The sequence below is a fragment of the Brienomyrus brachyistius genome, chromosome 13 (assembly GCF_023856365.1).
Source record: "Brienomyrus brachyistius isolate T26 chromosome 13, BBRACH_0.4, whole genome shotgun sequence".
Lineage (NCBI taxonomy): Eukaryota > Metazoa > Chordata > Actinopteri > Osteoglossiformes > Mormyridae > Brienomyrus > Brienomyrus brachyistius.
The window spans coordinates 20106215-20131498 of record NC_064545.1 but is presented as its reverse complement, the minus strand read 5'-3'; the positions used below and the strand labels follow the sequence as shown (position 1 = coordinate 20131498).

The 25284-nt window shown below is 44.3% G+C and overlaps 1 protein-coding gene across 5 annotated transcripts in view; it reads left to right on the top strand.

The window, feature by feature from the left end:
• Positions 1 to 25284, top strand: part of lrrc4ca (leucine rich repeat containing 4C, genome duplicate a) — a 230509-nt gene that overhangs the window by 112299 nt on the left and 92926 nt on the right. The gene's annotated exons all lie outside the window — the stretch shown is intronic.

Below are 25284 nucleotides of genomic sequence, written 5' to 3'. Positions count from 1 at the left end.
ACTTACAAAGAAGAGTTTAAAAGTATTAACATTGACTCACTAAATTCCCCAGCAAAAATATTCAGTTGGTATATTTGTCTTTTCCATTTGTTACTTATTTACAGTATACTATGCTAATTTATATAAAAGATTGTTCCCATGCTCATGATCAGGTCTTGCTGAATGTTGTCACCTTCTTTTGAATTCTTCAGATAGGATTTTACAGGAGTGTGTATGCTGAGATGTGTTAGTGTGTATGGGCGGGCAGTGACTGAGTTTATCATGCTTGTTTCAAACACACAAACTGGTGTGATTTTTTTAATTCCTACGTCTGAAAGGTTTGCTGTTCTGTAACACACTTACGCTGTGAATTTCACCACTGAGATGGAACACATTGACTTCATGTGAAAAACGATAAGCATATTTGTAAAGCCTTGCTGGAGGATGTGGCCCATTTCTGCACCCGGAATGACATTACAGACACGTCCGCCCCTCAAGCCATTAAGGTTAAAGCAGATGTAGACTGTCAGAACTTTCTGAAGCATTTAGGACGAGTCTAGAATCTCCCGCTCCACGTCTCTTTTCATGGATAAAGAGTAAAAGGTTATTTTAACAATAAAACTGAATTAATCGCCTTGGAAAATGACCCATTGAGAAGCTTAACGCCGCTCACATTACGGTACAACAGAAGGTATATAATGACATAAAAGATTAGGGTGAATTTTAATAGAAGACTTGCATAAGGCTCCAGTTAAGGCCCCTGCATTCTGAACCGAACTTAATTCTATTATCAGGATGACATTTGGGATAAAGGCCCCGATGTCCTGTGAAATGGTCCTTCACGGCACGGTGCAGGGTGTTTACGGTCACATGCTCCTTGCTGAGGGGTGTCTGTGGGTAAAAGGACCCCCAAGAGGATGCAGCATGTGCCGGGTCGGGTGTGGGGCCTTTCCTAACAGCGTACTCACTAGCACCGCTCTTCCTGACACCTCAGTCATCTTTCTCCAGATGAAATATGGTCACAGAGGTCAGCTGGCTGATGAAAACTTCCTTGTGGGACATTCCACGTGAAATTTTCTTGGCACTGCTTGGCGTTAAATTTTTTAGCCAATTATTTGCCCTGAAAGCATCAAATCATATAGTTTAAATATCAAGACATCCATGCACTGAGCATTAATCACACTGGCGGGGTTGCAGTCCACATCTTATAGTCCACATCAGCAGTCCAGATCCTATAGTCCATACCTTGTACAGTAGTCCACATCCTACAGTCAGCGTCCTACAGTCCACACCTTGCAGTTCTCATCCGATAGTCCACATCAGACAATCCACGTTCTGAGCCCAGTGTCAACATCCTGCAGTCCGCTGCCCACAGTCAACATCCTACTGTACACATCCCACAGGTCACATCCTACAGTCCACATCCTACAGTTTACTTTACAGCTTGTTGGATGATGCTACCAATCTGTGTCATAGTGGCAAAAAGGGGTATCAGTTAAAACGTGTGTAGGCTTTTTCCAATAAGGGCCCCACTTGTATGCATCAAATGGTACTTTATTTGGATTTGGTGACTTGGTTAGCTGACATCAACCACTTGCAGACTAGTGACAGGCACTGTATATAAAAGCGTATGCTGTGCCTCTGACATTCATTCTTTCATTTATGCATCCATTCATTCAATAATAATCCTAATGACCAGCATCATTATCCTTAAGGAGGCCTGCGCATAGTCAGACCCCATGAGTATTCATTGTATTTACGATTATTTTACTTTTCAAGGATAAGAGCAGAAGTGCCTCCTACATTTGTGGGGTTCACAGTGGTGGTATCTGCTATTTGACAGTTTGACCAGGCTAACTAGGACAGGCGCTGACTCAGTGCTCAGGAAGATGGGCTGCTGCTTAGATGGCTCCTGTTTCCAGAAGGAGAACTACAATTTCTTCATGAAAGAATTATACGAAACTCTAGTCTGTAATTCTCTGGATGGCTCACAGGCCTGTTACATACATATTTATGTATGCCATTTCCTGCGGTTTGTTCATGTCCTTGGCAGAATCTAGTTAAGCTGAAATGAATAAGATTCTTGATGATTTAGCGGTGGGGCACATTCATTGGGATTTCCATGCACACTTATCTGGTGTGCTAATGCATTTAGCGGCCATATTAAGCGGCCCGAAATTTAGCGGCATAATAGCAGATAATTGAAATAAATGTGAGTGAAAATCTGCGTGAGGTTCGCAGCCGCATTTCCTCCCTGCAGACCCCTCTACTGGTCTTTGCGCCCCCCCCCGCACGCAGATTTAAAGGGATCACGCACCACTTATTTGCATAACCCATTCTGCTGCTGCATTCAAATTTACCCCACCCCCCCATCATGTAGGAGACTGAAGGTATATTGCTGCACACCCCCCAACCCCCCGAATCTTTTAAGAAACCGTTGCTGCCTCTGTTTTGCAAATTGATTCTTTGACACATAGTGATCGTGCAGCCTGCATGGCTGCATGCACGACGTTTCATCTCTAAATACATCTGAGAGTGCGGCTGGCTGAAACAGCAGCAGCTGTTCGCCTGCCCGCCGGCTGGCTCTGTATGCAGTGTGACTGGGGGGGGGGGGAGGGCACAGCAGTGTCTGTTTGTACCACGGTCGCAGCTGTGGTCCGGACCCACATGACTGCAACATGCGATATGCAGCCTTCGTGTGCTGCTGACGGACGGGAACGATGCAGAGACGCCAAGTCAGTTCTTCAGCAGATAGTCTTGCACAAGAAAAGCTACGAGCCACAGGCCATAGGTCATAGGCAGGGTGCGAGTCAGGGCAGGGACATACCCCCTCTCAAGTCACATGAATGGGGATATGTACTGTATGCATCCTATGCATTAATCATGAACTACAGATGTTTCTTGGCGCGGTCTCCTTGGGCCAGCCTGGCACCACCAGCCTGCTACACATTCGCAGAAGCGGAAACACAGGGGCTCTCGAAGAGATTCTGTATCCAGCTAAAGGCCCAAACGGGTAACGGAACGTTACTCTGTTTTTGGTTTATCCCCTCTCATCGCAACCGAGCGGCCTTGTGGAGCTCCAGCGTGGCAGCCCGCTCACAGTTGATAAATGCGTTATTGCTTCCCAAGGAAAGATTTGAGGAATGTGTTGCTCAGCAGAGGCTGGGCAGCCGCCAGGAGTGCTGTTGGACGCTGTGCCGGCAGGAGTGTGTGGCAGCAGCTTTCAGGAGACCGGGACGTTGTTAGTCTTCAGCTGCGTGTGATAAAGATCTCCTTAATCCATTCTTCTCTAACTGTGCGTAAAGCACAGGGGTTACTGTGACAGTATGATTATTTGTAACAATTCCCCCGTTTCTGCTTTAACAGATATTTAATTTTCTGTGCAAAGCCCCTGGCTCTGATGTGAAGGTAAAAGATAAGGCGATCTGTTTATATTCAATCCGACTTCGCTGTCTCATACTGTCTCTCACTGTCCCATGCTGCCTTGTTTACTGAAACATGGTTTTTCTCGGCTTGATTTCTATCACTGTCTCATATCCTCCCATCGTAGCGATTTTAAAGCTTTCTGCTATGGGGGTGTGGTGTATATTCCTGAAAACCTTGGCACACAGATGTCTGTGTGTCGGACGAAAGTGTATAAAAAGACTTCAAACAATAATCGTGACAATAAATGAATGGTAAGTAGAACTGCTATCACATAACATCACTAGAACGTAGTTATGTGTTTAGGAGAAATGTGACCAAACCATGTTTGTGAAATTCACACTAGATTTGTATGTATGAGAATAAGACCATCATGTTTCCAAAGAAAATTTGTGCACGTGAGAAGAATAGGTAATTACCTGGGACCAGGAGAAGTTTACAGAAAGAGTCATTTGGTATAACTTTTAGCTAACACCCTCAACCTCGAAGGTGAAGATTAAATGGGGGAGGTGTTTTGCATTGAACACCACATGGTACTGAAGGGGTTACCGAGCTGTGAACGCTCGGATAAAACTGGTTCAGCCTGGCATGGTTGTTTGTACTGGGATTGCCTGAAGCCCCCACCACACACACACACACACACACACACACACACACACACCATCCCCCAAAGTGTCTCTTTAAAGCCTCAGTTTATACATAGCACTGCTAAGCTGAATGGCGGAATCAGTCCGTGCACACAAGACATAAGCTGACAGTAATGAAAGCATAACAGCATCGATTAGGCTAATGACTCAAACACCTAATAGCGAGCATCGGCACACGTTAGCCTGCACGTCAAGGGGACAGACGCCCATTTTCACATAGCTGAGGGTGGGTGGTGCCCTGTATATGGCCGTCAAGCCAGTCTGCCTCCTTTAATTTGAATTCAGGTTAGTTCGCCATGAGCGCATTTGGGAGCTGTTTAATTCCATGCCTGAAAGGTGTGCAGGAAGCCCTACAGCAGCACCAGGGGAAACGTCCCAGATCATTTTCATGAAAATTACAGAGGACCACAACTCCATCAGCTCCAGCAACCCTAAGAGTCGATTCACTAACCATAATCACGCAAAACACTCAGCCTCGCTTCATCATGCTTACTTTCCTCTATAAAGCGCATCCACCACACAAAGCCATAAACACACACATTGTCGTAAATGTAATCTCAAAAATGTGGTGTGATGCTCCAAATTCCACACATAACATGACACTTACTGCTGACCCCGTCATGTAGTTTGTTTATTTTTTGTTGCTCTCGTGGTTATTTCCGTTTCATCCCATCATCCAGGCAGCGTGCGCCTCCGACAGCAACACCATTCCTTGTGTGACACGTCAAATTTAAATGGATGCTGGATTTAAATGGCAGTCTGAATTCAATTTGGTGATCTTAATGTCTGCAGAGATTTAATCAAGTCCTACTTAAATGTGCTACTCTTGCACATTTATACTTGCATAAGTCACAGAATGAATTTTAAGACAAAAGACAGCTTTTTCATAAAGTATTCCTTATTAATCTGCTCTGACCTTCTTTGATCTAAAAATGGGTGCTAAGAATCTGAATATTCTAGTTTTAAAATGGGCCCCATCTAGTCAAAGCAGCCGATGCCTCAGTCTGCTGCAGTACAAAGAGAAGGTGATGTAACCCAACAGGGAACATCCAGTGTGTGGAGGTTGCGTGGTGCAGTTACACATTCTGGACTCTATATCCCATGAGCCATCATCTATTGGGAGAAGAGAGAAGGGACTGTTCACCAGAGGGCCTTCACAAGACCAACAGCCTAGCCGTGCATTTGCAAACCTTTCAGAACTTCGCAGTAGTGCCAGCGACTCTTGTTGCGTAAGGCCTTGTGCCAGAAAGACTCTCTTGCACGATTAGCCGAGGTTTTGCATGCATAAGGGACTGCAATTAAGGCCACTGACATGCAGTCTCACCTTTCTGTGAGCAGCTCCATTTCACTTTAATTTTTAATGCTGTTTTTTTGTGCACATCTCCCCCCCCCCACCCCATTTAGGTACGTGATTATACGGCTCCCGCTGCTCTTTCACAGAGACGTATCATACCGTTTCATATTTTAATTCCCTTCTTTTATTATGTTTGGAGGGTAGCCTAACCCAAGGAAAAGCTGTAGCATTCCCAGAGCACGTTTATCTTGTGTGTAAACAGGCTGCCGTTTGTACAGGGATGATCAGCTACTGACTAACGATGCCTTGCTGTCAGACAGGGCAGACATTAACAGAGCTAAATGTGTTGAAATCAGAAGGAGCAAAACATGCCTTGAGTTCTTTGGGTACATTATACCATTAGTTTTTCGTGTTTGGCTTGTGTTTGGCTTGTGCAGAAAAAAATTGGACATATTAAAAAGCAGATCCCCCGTATCTTTTATGTAAACAATTCACAATTTCTCCACGGCCTTGTTACTTTCTGTTCTCAATTTGCATAACTTTCCTAAGCGATAAACTCGTTAAACGTAAAGCTGGCTGGCCTGGTTTTACGCTAATTCCCATCATCCTAGCGCTGCCCCGTCCTTTTCTGCCTCTTTAACTGCTGTATAACCTGCGCTATGTGCTCTAAGCTCTGTTTACTCAGCACAGGCCGCAGCTGACTGTTGTTGTGTAACCAGTGCATAATTAGGTCACATCCTTGAATCCTTTTCTCGGCAATCTGAGTACGGAAGAGTACTGTGAGCACTGGGACCCCCGTTTATAAGGGGTGCACTGCTCTCCCACACAGCCATCACCAGAAAACAAGCTTTCAGAAGCTTCCACATAGATGGGGAGGAAGCACCCAGGGTGGGCATAGTTAGTGAGGACCCACTAACATCACCAGAAACCAGTTACTAATGACAGTAAACCAATGAAACCACACATACCCCAGGGTCCTGTCACGACGAATGTCTTTTGTATTCTTTCCTATCCCCCAAATCCCTAATAAAACCCCCCTCACCCCCTCCCCCATCCGTGTGTCACAGGGTTTGGTTTGCCATGCTGACCAAAGCTTACACCTACGTCTGATGTGAGCCAAAGCGAAGCATTCTCCCTTCCAGAAATATTTTACAGATTCTCTTTCTATTGCCCATTAAGTCATTAACACATCTGAAATGGTGTTATTTTTATGGCTCCAAAAGAGTTCAGAAGTTTGCCATTGTTTAAGTTATAGGCGCAAAGATAAACTGTCGATAGCTGCAAGTAATTATTTAGTTGCAGTGAAGCAGGGTCTATGTAGATGACACCTGGGAAACGGATTGGCGGTGGGGGACTGGGGGGTGGTGTTGGCGGCCATCTTTGGCAGGCGGTGCTGGCTGACAACTCAGATTTGTTCAGGCCAACAGCTTCCCTCAAGGCAGTACAAGAGGACTTGGAACCTGACGGGGAGAGGACTTATTGCCGGAGGGACAATGCGACCTCTGTCCTTTTCCAGGATATCGTGACAGAAGTCCAGGACGTATGAATGAGTCTGGGGGAGCCCAAATCATTACCACTTCATTGCTCCATCTAGCTATTGCTTGAGAGACCACGGCATTCGGCGTGTGACCAAAATGGAGCTGAGGTGGCAGCACTAAGGAACAAGGAGAGTGCAGGATCTCCGCTGCGAGTCCGCTGTGTATTTCGTAGCTTGTGCGGTGTGTCAGTTTGGATTGCAAAGACACATGTGTCCAGATGTTGGAACAGGCAAGGTTATACATCGTTAATGCTTCGGGCTTCGGGATGTAGGGGCCATTGTGCCCAAAGACCATTAATCAGTCTCTGCGGGCCATGGCGAAAGGGATGCCAAGCAAGGCTTTCACCACAATGGAAGGTCGGCTCCTAGTGAGTCAACACGCGCCATCATCGAGTTCCTGACATGTTCTCCCTGATGCTGGGTGAGAAAGTGGCTTCTGCAGTATGACATACAAGCTGTTTCTGATCAGGGTGGGTATTTTTCAAGAAAAGGCTGATTTACTTCTGCCTCTCAGCTTCGGTGGGGGAGAAATACCTTGCTGAGCAGTGTGTAATGCCAGGTATCTGTGCAGTTTGCAGAATGGGGAGGAGGGGTGAATGAAAGTGCTCACCCTTTTGCTTTCGTGATACAACTGGGCTGTTCAATTACTGGCGTGCTACTTTCACTGAAGGTGTCATTTTAAAGCAGTTTAAAGTGAATCCCACATTTTTTTTCCCTGATCTAGGTTAACACTGATACTGCGGCTACCCAAACATGCTTTGTTTCTGGCCATAATTGCATAACACTGCAAATGTAGGAAACAACCTTGGACAGTGCCCATAAAAATGAAAGAAGTCTTGTATACCAGACATACACAGAACTTGTCTCTGTCTCTGCCAACTTATTTGGCTAAGCTGCCTGTGTTCCTGAAATGCCTGCCTACCACGAAGTCTCAAAAACAGGGGCCTCGAAAATGGATTGAAAACTAGTTGACACTGAACAGGTTAATGACACCTGAAAAGTTAGATGTTGCGGTCAGGTGGACCAGTTCGGCTCATGTTTAAAGACATTCCCTTCCTTTCTTATCTGTATGTTTTTCCTCGGCTACTTTTCTATATTCAGGGTTCAATAAGACTGGCTATCTTAGGAAGGCAGGAAAAGTACAATTGGAGGTAGCACAACTCAGTCATGCCATAGGTTAGCTGAAAAACAGCCAGGTCTTCACAGCAATTCACACATCACAGCCTTCATTTGGATTCTGCAGATAAAATTGAGTCATGTCATTTTGTACCAAAACACTGCATTAACCAACTGTGCTCTCGCATGATTTCCCACCCTGGTGTGACTTAACATTTAAGTTGAGCATTTTTTTTGTAAATATATTCATGATAAATTGCTGCAATTCAAGCCTGCAGTGAAACTCAGATGTACCGTTTTGAGTTGGGTAGCGAGTCAGAGTGAATGGTGTGCAAATGGGAGATTCGGACGGGGTGTGCATTACCATTGATACACCAAGCGACGTGCACCATTTCTAATCACTCAAGAGCGGCCTCACAGGTAGGCGTTAACCCCATATGTCAGGCATGAAGGTATCCAGGTAACAAGCAGCACCTGAGTGGAAGACAGCCTGAAGCTAAGGGCATGACCTTTCCATTCCATTACTCGTGGTCAAAAGTGTCCTGGCCAGAACGATCACGCCAGTCCGGCCTTCCAGAATGCAAACCAGCGTGGTCACTTCATCTCCGAAGCCAGAAGCAAGAGGGTGAGAGTGACCAAGGAGTTTCACAATGAGCAGTCAAAGGAGGAGACCGCCACAAATGGATGTGCTTGTGCTGGGAAAGCCGACTTGCAAAGTGAGATTTTTTTTGTCGTGGATTATCTGGTTGATCCATGGCACATGTAGACAGTGCTTGGTAAGTCCACCTGGACTTGACTAATAGACATGGCCCTCACATTTGTCTTATGTTACTTAGGATGACTAATAGACTTGGTGTTTTTTTCTGTAAAAGAATTTTTTGCTTTTATAGAACTTCCTGTCATTTTGCAGTAGCATTCAATCGCATTACTTCCAATAAGACTATAATAGATGCAGTTGTCACAAAGCACTATACCATTGTATAGCCTGTGATTCGCAGAAGGTTTTTTAATGGAAATATTTCTTCATCACTAGGCTGGGCTCCTTTAGAAGCTTCCGTGCTTTGTGTTCATTTTCTTGCCTGTGAAGCTCATTTCATATCATGCAGATATTGAAGGATTTAAAACAATTTTTAAATAGTTGGTAATACTAAAAGAAATTAAGCTTAGTAATAAATGTATGACTTTTTAATCCTCATCTGCAAAGAAAATTGAAAATCCAAGCCGAAAATTCCATCTAGAGTGTAAAAGACATTAGGGGATAATAGATTTTTGGAGGGATACATTATTTCCAGAGTAAAAGTGTTCAATGGAATAATCTGATATCCGAGAATAATGCCCTGTCTGCTGGTCCAGAAATACAATTAACCTTTTTCACGCAGGGACTAAACATGCCGTGTGGCTTCTCAGACGTATGCCTCGTCTCAGTTCAGAACACCTGGAAATTTCCCGCACTGAAACCAAGACACTGCTAGCGCCTCCGGTTCACAGGCTCACACGGGCCGTTGTCCGCGAAACGAACCCAAAACAAAGTATGGGGGGGAGAGACGAATCCTGCAGCCAAAAAGCCCCGTGACCAGAGTGTACGGAGACAACTTAAACGTTCTAGAAAGCTAAACCCATCTTCACGTATCTGCCCTGCATTTTTTTTATCTGCTATCGAGCTGTAGGAATTTAGCCCCAGATAAACAGCGCATTATAGAGGAAGTTACACACTATGAGTTTTAATCTCAAGATTTGAATTGACGGCTAAATGGGTTTTACTCTCAATAAAATGTTAATACTGTACACTGTCACTTCTGGCATGCTTTCATAAACACTTGTGGACAATATAATCAAATTATTATAAGTGGCAATGATATAATAAAGAGTTCTCAGCTTAAACACTCTGTGACTGCTGTGTTCTCTCTTATTCTCCTAACACTATCCATGATTTTAACACAGATATATATCGCATACATGCGTATCATTAGAACCATTGGTGACATCATAACAAAACAGCATGACATTGTTTCAGTCTTTTTCCCCAAGTAAAGTGTAAACTATTTCTATCAAAGGGTGGATTATTATATGTGTAGCAGGCATGGAAATGAGGCAAATGAGAAGAGCAACACTGCTGTACTGTACCAGCGTATTGGCTCATGACTAACAGCTGAATAACCCAGCCCCTTGTAACATACGTGAAATGATAAGTTGCTTGGGATACAATGGAAAATTGTTGACATCTGTCTATTGATTAAGACCTCAACCATCATGATTCTGTTTTTGGGGCTGTTTTGGTCCAGTGAATCATCTCTAATCCCCAGGTGGATTCCATAAGGACAGTCAAACCAGCTATCTATCTAAAGTCCCAGCAAAAGATTATTTCTCTGTCTGTCTTGTTCTCTGTCAGAGCTGTCCATCTCCAGTCCTGGGGGACCAGAGCCCTGAACATTTTTGGGTTTCCCCTCACTTAACACACCTGATTCAACTCGTTGTGCTAATTACCACACACCTCTTGAGCTGAATCATTTATGGTGGAACAGGGAAAGAACTAAACTACACAGGACTGGAGCTGGACAGCCCTGCTCTAACTGATGGGAGGAGATTGCAGTTTACAGTAGAAGCTGATGGGTTTTATTGGAATGAGGATAACGTTAGACCTTCTACTGTATTGTTGCCTGAAAGCTTCCAGGCTGGACATCTCAGCACATGCAGTGTTACGGCAGCATAGGCGTCGTCATGCCATGGGATCACACAAGCGTTTGAAGGCAAGCTCTCTCAGCCCAGCGGTGCACGGTGCCTAGATGCCCATCATACTCTGGCTTTGCTCACCGCCTCACCTGACCCCCGGCACTCCCGTGTAGCAGAACATGAGTGGCCCGCTGGCAAATTTGTTTGGTGTGTGTAGGCCTCAGCTGGTCATGCCCCCACACGCCCGTCCGCAGAACGTCTCCCCCATCGGGTCAGCCGTCGCTCTCCATTACTGCCACTCACGGCCAGCTCTCATTGCCGCAAGGGCTCTTTTATGGGTAATTGGAGTTTCCGAAAGGATTACGCCTCCTTGCAAATGCAAAGTGGTGCTAATTTTAGTAAATTTTATTCTCCTGCCCAACAGATGGCAAAGATGAAGGAAAATATAAATTATAGGTTCCTCTGCTGGAGTACTCATTGATTTTGTAATCAAAATAAAGAAAGTCTGATGGTACATTATTATTAAAGAAATGTCACATGGTGATTCACAGGTATGTTTCACAGGGGAAAAAACAATTACAGTTATGGGAGAAATTATTCCCTGATCGTTTATATGGGAGGCAGGCAAGTACAACTTTTGAAATCTTATAAATCCTCTTTACAGTATATATTTTATGCCTTTACATAAGAGACTTCAAGAGAAAACATTTGTCTTACATGAACATGCTCAGTGAGGATTTCTTTGATATCTTAACTAAATTATTAAAAAAAAAAAGGTCTCATATATATGAGGAGGAGGTTTGCGTAACGGCGGCAGATGATGGGCCTGATCGCATTTATGGATGCCTAGTCATGCTCGCTGCCACCTTTTCATCTGCTGGGGCCACACGACTTGCCTCTCTCCGCACTGCAGGCGAAGACACCCCCTCCGGTCACCCTGGTGACAAAGGGCTGCTTGGCCGCCTTTAAGCCGAAACCTTTGAGAGACCCCACCGCCTTTATTACCGCTGGTCAAGATTAATAAAGGCACGTCCTGGTGGTGTCTGCTCAATGTCGCCCCTGGTCAGCGGCCTGACCGATGCTATTGAAGGAACAGCCAGTGCTGTTTTTGAGTCTACAAACAATAGAAATTGGATTATTGCGCTTTCTGAGTGGATTGGTAAAGGATATCAAAAACCTTCATATCCACTCCAAGCACAGTGAACTGTCAATTTTTTGGGGAAAAAGCCAGAGACCGAAAACATTTATATATATATATATATATATATATATATATATATATATATATATATATATAAGCATTTTTCTTCTATTTTGAGAAAGAGAGCATCCACACTGCCGGTGAGATCATGATTACATAACTATCAATATTTAATCATTTTCATTATCTAACACCTGCCCCATATTTCAAGATGTTTCTATTTTCAGCATCCTCTTCCTGTATTTGTGAAAAATTGATCTCAGCTGCATTTGGAGCAAGTATGTTTGAGACCCAGAATATCTGCAGAGAAAATATGGGAGTCAGTGATGCTGCATAACAAACAACTAAAATCCATGGTATTGAGATGTGACAATGGCAGGGTTGTAGGCTGATAAGAGCTGCTTATGACGGCATGTACTTTCATTAATCTCTGACATGAGATTCCTCTTTCACTTTTAAGAGTAATCATCAAACTTTACACCCTTCTTGGTGTGCAAGCTAATGAGTCACTTTATTGCTACTGTAGGATTTAATAACGTTTAAGATGTGCATGTGTGTATTTCTGTTTACAAAACCAAAGTGTGCAGGCAGGAATGGCAGTGATCTATGAATTTCTTTGTTTTTAATGACCCCTCTGCGTTTCTTCATTCTGGGTTCAGCCTTAATCAATGAGTGTAAACAGGGGAGGGAGCGAGATATCCCCCTTGTATCCAACACGATTTCACATCAGTGACCATTATCCATTGATGGATGGAGGTTTCAGCTGTGGGACATGAGTGGATGGAAACTGCGGAACAACCAAGTGGAGCATTTTTGGAATGGCGTTAGATTAGAAGGACTCTGTGTGTGTGTGTGGGCAGAAGCATCCATCCAACCCATCTCTCCCAGTCCTCCCAGTGCATCGCAAACCTTTCTCTTGATGGAAGCACTGACTCTGAACACGTGCCATGTGCCAAAGGTGGCTCTTCACTAAGAACCCAGAGGTTTCGCCATTAACGCCCTCGGCGCGAAGCCAGTCCGCTTTACCGGAAACGTTTTTGTTTTCTTGCTCCTTCTGCTCGCTGTTCTTGTGCTTCTGCGTCAGTATTTCATACAGGTGGTTTGTCATTTCTGCGCGTGTTTATCTGCCAGTAAACTGCACTTCCTGTTGTGCCAGCAATGATTGTATACAAAATGAATAGCATTTCCACATCGAACTGTGTAACTGAGGCTGGCCTTTTCACAGCATTTACGTTACAGCCAGCTGACAGGGGACGTGGGGGGTTGGGAGACAGTGTCTGCTCGGCTTCCCTAGAGGTGCTCTGTGATCCTTAAGCACTGGCCGCTTCCTCCCCGGATGGAGGGCACTCTATTTTAGTTTGTTTACCGCTCCCAGCAGCCGTCACAGGGTTCCTTTCATCTGTGTTTTTTTTTTTTATTTCCATCCCACCACACGGATCTATTTATGTTTGAATCGCAAAGCGCCCTACACCCCCAACCGCCCCCCCCCCCCCTCCACCACCCGCCATCCAGCTTCAAAAGTTTCACCCAACAGTTTAGAAAAAAAATTAAGAGAAATCATATAAATAAAATCCCGAAATGGGCCACGGCATGGCTGCATGGTAAACAGCCACCACACCAGGCACGACTACTCCCCCAGATCCATGCAAGAAACACAGCAGCGACAGGGTGCTGTCAGCCAATCCGAAGCCCCCAGCTGCAGACCGGTGGACTAATGGCCGTCCATCTGCTGACACTGCGTGCAGGAGAGAGGGAAGGCAGAAGTGGCGGGAGCTGATGAGAGGAATGTACCAAAAGGAGATGGATAGATATGATGCTGAGCCAGCCAGGAACAGTCATAACCCCACTAGTCTAATGAAAGCTCTGGGCTGTTTTCCCCTTTCAGACGAGCACTTTAGCCGGTGCAGTAATGGAAAGAAGGCTAGATAAGAGGACAGATCAGCTCATGACCACAGGCAGTCCTACTTTGTGATGCTGAAAACAGGGCCCCTCGGCCTATAGGTTGGCCTTTTACAGCTAAACCAGCCAACCCACGGACGAAAGTGTGGCAAATCAATGAGCACATTTGAAAAAGTTATGTGGTTATTCTGCTTGGGTACCAGATTTGATGCTTATTGGCAGGCCCTCACGGCTTATGACTCAGAGGGACCTTCTCGCTTGGAGCAGCGACGTCGGAGGCTTAGCAAACGCAGTGAGGGCTGGAACATGTCAGGCTCTAAGGGGCAGCCCTCTTTCCTCTGGCGTGTTTCTGTCCAGTCACCTGTTGTGGCACGGAGCTGTCTTCACACGTTAGGGAAAGGGAAGCTGAGATGTCTTGATCAATTTGAAGGGAAAAAAATGCCTGACAGTGCCAAGATTTTTTTTTCTCCCTCACGCTGAGCAGAAAGGAAGAAAGGCTGAATACATTTTCACTTTTTTTTTCCCCCTCTGATGCTTTCAAGTCGAGATGTTGATGCTAGTTGTGATGATAGCCGCTGCTGTCTGTGTTGGGAGTTTGATCTTCAGTAAACAGGTGGAGCAAGCACCTGTGGTGAATGGCATCTTTTCTCCAGGCGTTTGGATACAACCTGCTGACTCTTCTCCTTGAGATGCTATTTTATTAGCCTTAGCCCTAAGGTCAAGGGTCAACTGTTACATCTATTGAGCCAGGTTGCTCCATCGATTTGTTCTAAATAGTCTCCAAGGGGAAACTGTAGATGTATTTCTAAGAGATAATGGATGGAAATAACTATGGTAGATGTGCAGGGAGGAAAATAGATCTTGTGTAATTTGGAGACTCTGGAAAACAGGAAGGAAGGCCACACACTGCATTGCACCAAAAAATGTAACGTAAGGACAATGTTTCTGGGCTCAATCGTGTTAAGCTGCATGATGTTTAGTTCTTCTCTAACTGTGTGCACTTGGCCCCGATGCTTCCATGAAACTAGATGGCCCATAAATATCACCTGATAAGCTAATTGAAAAACTGCAAAGCTGGGGAAAAGCTCTAATTAGTGATAGAGGATGTAATCAAACTTATGGCTCTCCATACTTATGCAGTACCAATTCAGGTGTGATTCATACATTAGCGCAACTAAATTTTACTCTTTGAAATTAATTTGTTAAGTATCAATACATAAAATGTATCACTCTGTAATGGGACATGGGACAGAAGGTGTAAAAGAGGATAAAAAAAACCATAAAAGTAAAGGCTAATGACTAATTGATGATCTATTTTTATCCTCAGTGACAACAACAAAACAAAGGAATATTTTGTGCTGTTCTGTGATGAGTTTGATGCGGCATAAATGTTAATCTGTCAAAATTGTATATATCACGAATTATTATTGTTGAAATTCGTCAGGTATTAAGTATCAGTGGGGAGAAATCTGTCCTAGGGTGCAGTGGGTGCCGAGCTGTGCTGGAGATATATTTGGAAGCAGAAAGGTCCCCCTCGTGAAAGTTATTCCAATATATTGACCATAATGTATTAGAAAATTCAAAGAAGAACAGAGTGCGGTGTTGCTTTTTTGTCTTTTCTTTAATGAAATGCCCAAATCATGAAGAGTTTTTATTCATTAGCATCCTCTTGAGTTTCAGTTTCCTCCGAGTGGGAATTACCTGAGTCAACAGTTTCAGCGTGCAGAGATGAATAGCTATGGAGGGGAGATTCACTCCAGCTACAAGGCGATCTGATGTCCCTCTGCTAAATAGGAGGCAAATTATACAGACAAAAGAGCGCTTGTCTGTGTGAATGCATGGCGGAGAAAAATCTAAGCTTTTCTGTGTACAGCCACCAATTTGAGGCTGTAAGTATTAACAATCAAAGTGCAATAAGTATGAAAAACATGCTCCAGAGTCTCTATTGAAGCTGTGTGTGCATGTGGAATGGGGTCAGATTTTAGCCTACTTAAAGACATAATCTCCTGTCCATTTTTAAGTTTGTTAGCCATCCACTCAGTCCAGAACAGCAAACAGAAGGTCAGCTCATCCCTGCCAATATTCTGAGTTAATTTTTCCCCCTTTTCTAAATGTGGATTCAAGACCTCCTAATGAGATGGTGTTACCCTGAGTTACCATCTGTTCTCTTCACTCCCTGGAAAAATGTGTTTGTTCTGTGAACATTTTCATTGCCGTTATTTAAGGCATATTCTCCAACAGGATAGTGTTTTTTTTACATTCTTTTCCCCACAACAGGTTTTTTTTATATATATTATAATATATATATATATATATATATATATATATATATTGCTCATAAGCAATAATTGTGTCCATATTGCTCATAAGCATTTAATTTTAGTCATATGCTTGTGTTAATTAACAAAATATAATCGATACCCTTTCATGTATAAGTGATCTAAACTGGACAGTTATTTCTCTTTTTCGTATGTAAAGGATATAGGGGCTGCTTTAAAAATGTGAAACTGAATCTGCAACCTGTGAAAGATGCAGGTGGCAGGTGTGAGGCATATACCTGAGGTGCTTCAAAGGAAGAGCAAATACCAGCAGCTTTACGGGGAGAAATAGCTATGTCTGGGAGTTATATATAAAGTATACAATATTTTACATAATATTCTATAAAAAGAGCTTTAACAGTACCTTTGTTGTCAAACTCACACCTCTTGCTTGAAATGTCTTGATTGTGATGTCGCTGTCATGTTGCAGATTTAGTATTATTTAACATGTGCCTTATTTCCATATATAAGACTGAGCTCTACTTCCTCTCACCTAAGGAACTGGTGCTCAGCCAGCCAGCAATGCCCCAGCCGTCCCCTCAACTCTTCGTTTTTTTGTTTCTTCCGTGTCCTGACACCAAAATGGCTGTCTTCTGTTTTCAGTTTTTTCCTAAACGCCTAACTCCTTCTTCCCATCCTCATGTCACGCGGTTCTGTTCAGCGGCTTGCCCTCAGCAGATTCTTACCCTAAATATAGGGCTTTCCTTGCTTCACATTCAGTGGCACGTTTAATGGCATCTGTGAGCACGGCGTCCCGTGTTTACCTCTGAGCGGCTTCACCAGGCGCCAAAGGGCCGGGTAGCCCTGTTTGATCTAGGTACACAAGGCAGGACGTAGTGTGGGGACTGACCAGACGTCGAAAAATGGGAGGAGCTTATGGCGAGCGTGTGAATTGGGTGAGAGGTGCAGTGAGAGAGGTGGGAGCTGTGGGGCAGAGTGACGGGTTCTCTGAGGAGAGCAGGGTTGGGAGGCACACGGTCGTGCCCCTCTGACCACCAGCGGCACCTTTATTCTTTAATGTCCATAATTGAGATTACTGCTGGCTGATGTTGTGCAAATTACTAACTACCAAACAGTTTTGGTTACTCATTAATTCATGATAAAACCAGCGCGCATTATAGATTGGGCTCCTGTTGGTAGGTTGTTCAATCTCTGTTAACTGTATCTGGTATATTCTGCACCACAGCAGAAGTTATTGAGTACTTAGGTATTAAATACTTACTTACTATGTTTAATACAACGGAAGAAACAATGTGGAAAACCAGATGGAATTGCCTTTACTTATAACGACTCCAAATTCACCTCTTTGGTGTTGTTTTTATGGACATTTTGCTCTCGATATTGAAATGACTCGTGCTTGCCGCATTTCTCATTCTGCTCTCGCAGAGTAGCATTTGCTCCCATCTAAAAGCCATGCGAACATCCAAGCATTCGCCTCAGCATCACATTCCTGTCCGTGGGGCAGACCCGACAGGGCCTGTGCGTTCCAAGTGTCTCATTTTAGGTTTCTAGTGCAATTGAAGCGCTTCGGGGAAAGGCAGGACGGAGGCAGAACGAAAGCAGATAATGAAGGGAGAAGAACAACAGGCAGTGCCCTCAATTTCGCCATTTTAATTGTCGTTGGAATCTCCATAAACACACAGGCCTCCTGACTCAGGAAGGTGATTGGTGTTGACTCAGGCTGTTTGCCTCGAAACAAGTCTGGCACGGTCGAAAAGCATGACAATCAAATTAGCCGTAATGGGATCTGACAGCGGACCGGACTCCTCCGGTAAGTCAATCAGCCAACGTGGCAGGGACGTCTTGGTGGATTACAAAGACTGCGGCAGGAGGGGGGGGGGGGATCTACAGACAGAACATGCCGCCCCAGGCGATGAGGTGAGCTCACCCCAGGACACAGCTGTGGCCACGGGTCGCGGGCCAAGCTGTCACCGGACTGGGCGACGAATAGAGTCGGGGCAGCCCTCCCGGGAGTCACACCCGAGTTGCATCTCATTAGCCACAATCACACTCGGGTGAGGCTAATTAACAAGGACTATTTAAAGCCTGCTGTTTCCTGGAAGGAGGGAAACAAAGAGAGAACACAGGGGGTGATAGACGTGTGTTTTCTCTGCTCTGGTGGTCCCTGCCTGATTTAAATTCAGTCCAGGGGGCTATGGCTAGTCATCACGTTTCTGACTCTCAGACACATGCCAGTCCTGACATCTAGAATCTCAGGTGAATGCTCAGTTTGTCCCCAGTTAACCCTTTCACTCTCTCACATCCCATCCTTTCAGTTCCTGTACGCATGAGCAACGTTTTGGGGCCTGATCCACATAAATGCACCACCATGCTCACATCTATTGCTAAGTCTGTGTGCACATCAGCATGTGCTGTGTCGGCACACTAGGCCAGTGCACATCTGTATCCAGTGCACATCTGTATCAGGCTGTCCCATTCGATTGGCTCCTATTTATCATATTGCCGTGAAAAAGACTTGCTGCGAGTCTTCATCCTGGCAGCCAGCTGTGGAGCAGCCCCGATGCTTACAGACCCCTGAATCTTAAAATTAATGAAACGCGTCTTGTAAGCAAAGCTCACTAGGTAAAGGCCTTTACGCGACGAGGTATGCAGAACAGGGAAGCATCAGCCAGCCTTCCAGAACGAGTCATGCCTAGGAATAATTCCCCTATTGTGAGTATGGTACCCATAGGCACTGTAAAGAAGTTCCTTAAGTCAAGCTGAGTGCTGTCGGAGCGGACCTCCGTCCCCCTGCCGGGCCGCATCGCCGGTCATCCTCATCCATGTCCGGTTTTATTGATTTCCTCGCGTTTCTGAAGATAAAGCTCCGGAAAGGTCAATGTCGTCTGGAATTTAGATGCAAATATGGGCGTATCAAAACAAAAGGAAGTGCTGAAGAATGCCAGGAACTGAAACGTCCATAATGATTATGGTTAATATTCGTAATAGGAGAAGTCGTTTTCTTCTCACTGGCCCATGAGTGGGAAGGCAGCTCATTTCAATAACGGAGTGCATCCCTTTTAGAAGGTCACACAGCTGAAAGACCAGTGCGGAAGCGGTATTACAATTATGTGATGTCAGTCAAGCAGACGTGACTTACGAAAAGATACCAAATCTTGGAGAACAGAATGATGAGAGGCTGGTTTCCCCCACATTTGTATGATTCATTAAAATACATCCAAATGATTTGAGATTTTCATTATGCATCCACTAGATTGCAGTTAGATCAGTCTATAGACCAGTCTATGTCTGTGCATATGTGTGTGTACACTATATATATATATAAAACTAATCATTTCTGTATTGATCAGAATTGCTTGTTTTGCATCTATTTTACAGTACATGAGATGCACATCCTTTTTCTTCTATGTATTACCTTGATATATTTTGATGATATATAACTGTGTATAAATTCAATAAATCAAAATTGTGATATCTGCTGTAATATACCCCATATCATTCTGCACTCTATTAACTGTTCACAACATTTTTGATGTTTTTTGATGTGGTTCTTATACAGTAAGCAATGTGCACATTATTTAAACCAAATTTTTATTAGGAAAAGAAGACCTTCTCCTCTATTGTCCTTTATTTTGAAAATGACAAAAAAGGGCCATTTTTGAAATGTGCTTTTTTTTGCAGTTCCTTCAAGGAGAAATATATCTTATCAAGCGTAGCGAACAGGTAATGTGAAAATATACAGGGGTCACGCTTTTGAGGGGAACGGACAGGCCTTTAGAAAAGGCCTTTTTCATGTTGCGCAGTCCCGCCTGCGCTTTGAGGCCTGATGTGGTATTCGCTGTGTCTAGCCCTGTAAATCAGTATTTCCCAATCTGGTACTCGTGGACCCACAGACAGTCCATGTTTTTGCTCCCTCCCACCTCGCAGTAGTAGTGGACTGTCTGGTAGGGAGCAAAAAGATGGACCGACCGAGGTTCCCCGAGGAACAGATTGGGAAACTCTGCCGTAGATGAAGGTCAGCACCACACGTCCTTCCGCTCCATGTCCATGCTGAGACACACATCCTCAGTTTGTGCTTGGCCTCCGCACAGCCAAGGTTGTTTGCTCTCTCCTCATTTCCTTCCTATGGACAAAACGGATGCTTGTCTGTTCAGATGCCGTCAAACCCACCTTTGGGTGCTGACTATGCAGTCTGGGCAAACCTAAAGCCTGTCAGTTGATATTAATAGTATTAACAGTTTCCAGTCAGTAAATAGTTGGCACTTTTTGTGTGAAGAGTTTAATTAATAATTAATTTTTCATTTTGTCCTTGAGTGCCTGCCTCCCCCTCCCCCCCCCCCCCCCCCACAAGTACTAGAAGTGTCAACTAACTGCGCAGCATGGCATGCCTGCGGGCAGAGCAGAGAGCGTGTGAATGTGTGTTAGCATGTGGAAGGTGACGCGCTTCCTGGGAGGACTGGAACCTGCGAGTTATTTCCCACTTCACGCAATGGGCCGTTTCTTCGACGGGAAGCAGGAGCTTAAACCAGAGCCTTCCTTGCGGAGGAATGCGTCTCACTGTCCGTTATCTGAAGCAGCTGGACCATCGAGATAACGGGATTAATCTCTGTATCACCCCGTGTACGTTCTCGACTGTTCCCTTTGTGTCACGGGTCAACCATGGGACTCGGTCAATTTTCAATTATGTGCACGACACAGGGACACACAATTACCGATATGAATGTTATAATTGCAGCAAGCATCATGTTGTGAGTGTGAGTTTTGCATTGATATTGTGTGTCCATGTGGGCTGTTGGTGACTTTGGCTGAGATTAAAATAACTGGGCTTAAGGCACCAGGATCCATTTCCAATCAATATTGCCAAACGTTTAACAGGGGAGTTAGTTTGATTTATTGCAGTGAACCTAAAGTGTCGGCATCATGATTAAGTGAAATGTCACTCCAATTTTAAAATGTCAGCGAAAGCACTCCCAAAAAAGGATGCTCCCATGCATGGAAGCCTCTGCCATGTCAGCTGTGTGGCCCCTGATGTCGGGAGAGAAGAGGGGAGGGGCCGGACCTGTAAGCGAGCTGTTGGTTTCACAAGGGCCCCCATGTTGAGAAGAGCAGAGACATGCACTGGAGTGGCAGACTAACTGCTGGAGCGGCATCTGCTGCGAAGGGCTCGCCACTGCGTTTCCAGGCGCCGTCACACGGAGCACAGAAAGCCGTGCTGAGGAGAGTGGCAGGAAGAGTGAGCCAGGCTAGGCCAGCCGATGCTGAGATGCCCTCGGTATGAAGGAGAGGCCTCCAGCGACTGCCGGCTAGCGTACTCCGTAAAACACATCAATCACGTTTTCCATCATTACGTATGAGCAAGTGGTTTTGCACTTCTTCAATCCTCTGCTATCAAGTATTAATATAATTTTTGTGCTTGGGGTTGTATTAAAGCAGCCATATTTCCTTGGCTTGGCTGAGGCACTATGCCCATTTGCTGTTCGGCCAGAGCCGAAAATGCAGCAAAGGCTGTAAATGATGCTAATTTAATTAGCATATTGCCACGTATAGCTGGCTCTAGTGCAAGACACCAGCCAATATGGAGAGCAACAGCCACAGTGATTTAACCACCCTTGACAAGTGAGGAACCAGGGTACAGGAGGCAATTATATCTGAGCTTTACGGTGAAAGGCCGGGACTGGGGCAGTGTTTTAAATCACCTCACGCGTGAAGCACTCTCTTCGTACACGTTTCAGCACTTGTTTATGCATAATCTCTTCTCTCCCTTGAATTGATGTAAGAGTCAGATCAGAGGCTATTTCCCCATGCCTCTTTCTGACCTGGTTCTTTTAAAGTGAGAAATTACACCGAGCCACAGAGGAGCAGAAAACCGCTGAGAATATTTTGCTCTTCGTTGACACGCCAGAGCAATTAACGAGGATGCAGTGCTGTACGTGTCCATCATATCGTTTTTTTTTTTTTTCCCAGGGAGGTTTGATTTACTGCACAAAAATTCGCAGCCTTGGCCGGTGACCAGCTCAGTGCTTGACGAATGAGTACACATGGGCGACGGAATGTTGACAGCGCGCACAGAAAACAAACATTTTAAAAACACATTGACATTATGTAATTTGGAGACTCGGGCAAAAGGAGATAGCATAATAAAACTATCCCTCGCTCTCAGCCGCATACTGCAGAATATGTCTGTGAGCAATTTGTCTTGATTTACAGCAAAACCGATTGCTTCATAACATGTTATTAGGTGGGTGAGTTATTGCGCTGTCTGTGTTGTCGCGGATGTCTGTCATAACTCTGCGCGGTAACCACCGGAGGCTGGGCCGGAGATCTCCGAGTATTGCTGGCTGTCAGATTGGGGTGGGGGTGTGCATCAGGGACTGGATAGCACATGCATAACTCACACACACACACATGCTGCCAGCCTCTGTCTGACTGTGCCCTATATGAACACCTTTTCACCATCGAAGTGTGTGTGTGTGTGTGTGTGTGTGTGTGTGCGTGTGTCTGGGTCAGATACACTTTACATTGTGGGAATCAAGTGACTACTGTTTTTTTTTGTTTTGTTGGGAAATTCTATTGTTTTGTAACTAAAATCAAAAAAATTAAAATGTCAAATATCGTATTTTGTTTGGTTACTTGTGGTTAAGGTTAGGGCTGAGTAGGGGTTAAGGCTGTCATGCTGGGATTAGAGTTTTTCCATGCAAATGAATGGAGAGTGCCCACAGATATGAAAACAAATGCGTGACATGTGTCGGTATACAGTATATACATGCACACAATTTGATATGTTTCAAAGTTTTAGTGCCGTTACCTTAAAATTGTATTTATTTTGACATTAATCAGAGTGAGGGCATAGTGTGGTGTGCAGTGAAATTAATATTCTTCAGTATTATTGAATTAATGAGCTGTGATTTTGATCTCGTGTTAAATGCTAAGGTGCACGTGCAGTCTGAATGGATGTCTCCAGCATGGTCAGGAAGGAATGTCTAATGAGCTGGATTACGTTAATTAAATGGAAGACGGCAAGGAGAAAGGGATCATGCTGTCCTCTGCTTGTTCTCCTACCTACTTACAATATAGAGAAAATGTGCACAACAGAGCAGGCTCTTTGTTCTGCCATAGTTGGTGTGAAAACAGTCGAACCAATACGTATATATCTGTGTGTGTGTGTCTATGTGTGAATGTGTTGGATTATGTTTACTGTATATTGCATTGTGGAATCCAAATATCCCCCTCAATATGATAATAACCTGTTATTTTGACATTGTGAGGACCATTTTTCAGGTTCTCACACAGATCTGTATATGCAATCAAAAAACTAAAAATGCCAAAACTCTTATATTTTGTTTGGTTACTTGTGGTTAAGGTTAGGGCTGCGTAGGGTTGTCTTAGGGGTTTTCCCATAGAAATGAATGGAGAGTCCCCACAAAGATGTGAATACAAATGTGTGTGTGTGTGTGCGTGCGTGCTCATGTATATATACTGACAGGTAAAGTGAATAACATTGGTTGTCTCATTACAGTGGCACCTGTCAAGGACGCTATTATATATTAGGTAAGTGAACCGTCAGTTCTTCAGGTTGATGTGCTGGAAGCAGGAAAAATGGGCAAGTGTAAGGATCTGAGTGCCTTTGACAAGGGTCAGATTGTGTTGGATAGATGATTAGGTCAGAGCATCTGCAAAATGCAGGTCCTGTGGGGTGTGCCTGGTATACAGTGGTCAGTAACTAGCAGAAGTGGTCCAGGGAAGGTCAACTGATGAACTGGCGATTGGGTCATAGGTGCCCAAGGCTCACTGATGTGCATGGGGAGTGTGAAGGCTAGCTCGTCTGGTCTGATCCCACAGGAGAGCTGTTGTACCACAAATTGCTGAAAACGTTAATACTGGCTATGATAGAAAGGTGTGAAAACAGACAGTGCAGCCGCAGACCAGTCAGATTGCCCGTGGTGACCCCCGTCCTCCACTGAAAGCACCAACGATGGATACATGAGCGTCAGAACCTGACCATGGAGCAATGGAAGAAGGTAGCCTGGTCCAATGAGTTTCATTTTCTGTTACATCTTGTGGATGGCTGGGTGTGGATACGTCATTAACTGGGGAAGAGATGGCACCAGGATGCACTATGGGAAGAAGGCAAGTCGGCAGAGGCAGTGTGATGCTCAGAGCAGTGTTCTGCTGGGAATCCTCGGGTCATGTGGATGTTACTTTGACATGTACCACCTCCAAAAACATTAATGCAGACCAAGTACTCTCCCTTCATGACAATGGTATTCCTAGAAGGCAGTAGCCTCTTTCAGCAGGATAATGTGACCTGCCACACTGCGAAAATTGTTCAGGAATGGTTTTAGGAGCATGAAAAAGAGTTCAAGGTGTTGACTTGGTCTCCAAAATCCCTAGATCTCAATCTGATAGAGCACCTGATAGAGCAAACAAGTCTGATCCATGGAGGCCCCACAACTTAGAGGACGTAAAGGATCTGTTGGTAACGACTTGATACCACATGGACACCTTCAGTGGTCTTGTAGAGTCTGTGCCCCAATGGATCAGTGCTGTTTTGGCAGCACAAGGGGGTTCTGCAAAACATTAGGCAGTTGGTTTTAGTGTTATGACTGATTGGTGTATATATAACATTGATACTTATAAATTCATAATAAATGATAATGATAGTTAGATAAATTCACCGATCTTAATGCTACATTCTTAGTGTTATGATATGCATAATTTCTTTTCCAGCATTACCTAGTACGCATTTTAGATCAGACAAAAATTTGTTATCATTCTGCAAAACAAAAGGTAAACTGTATTACCATGTACATAAATACTGAGGGCAGTAACAGTCATAGTGAGGTCGTATGTCGTACTTTGGAGCATGTTATTCGAGAAGAGTCACAGTTCAACCACCTGACAGCAAAAAAAAATAATAAACACTGTTAAATCTTGTAGTGATGTGCTGGATGTTGTGCAGCTTCCTGAGGGAAGACGGGCAAATAGACTATATGCACAAACAGACCGTTACGATTTCTAATATGACTAACCCTAACCCTAATATCACTATGTATAGCTGAGCAATGTGAGATTAAATTCCATGCTCACCAGGCCTTCAGAATCATCTGTTTCTCACCAAATAATTTTAGATGCAAGGAATTTAATTTGGCTTTCATGCAAAACAATCAAGGACAATCAAGAGAATATGGGAAATAAATTATGTAAATGAAAATAAAACGTTCTTAGTGCAGATAATGGTG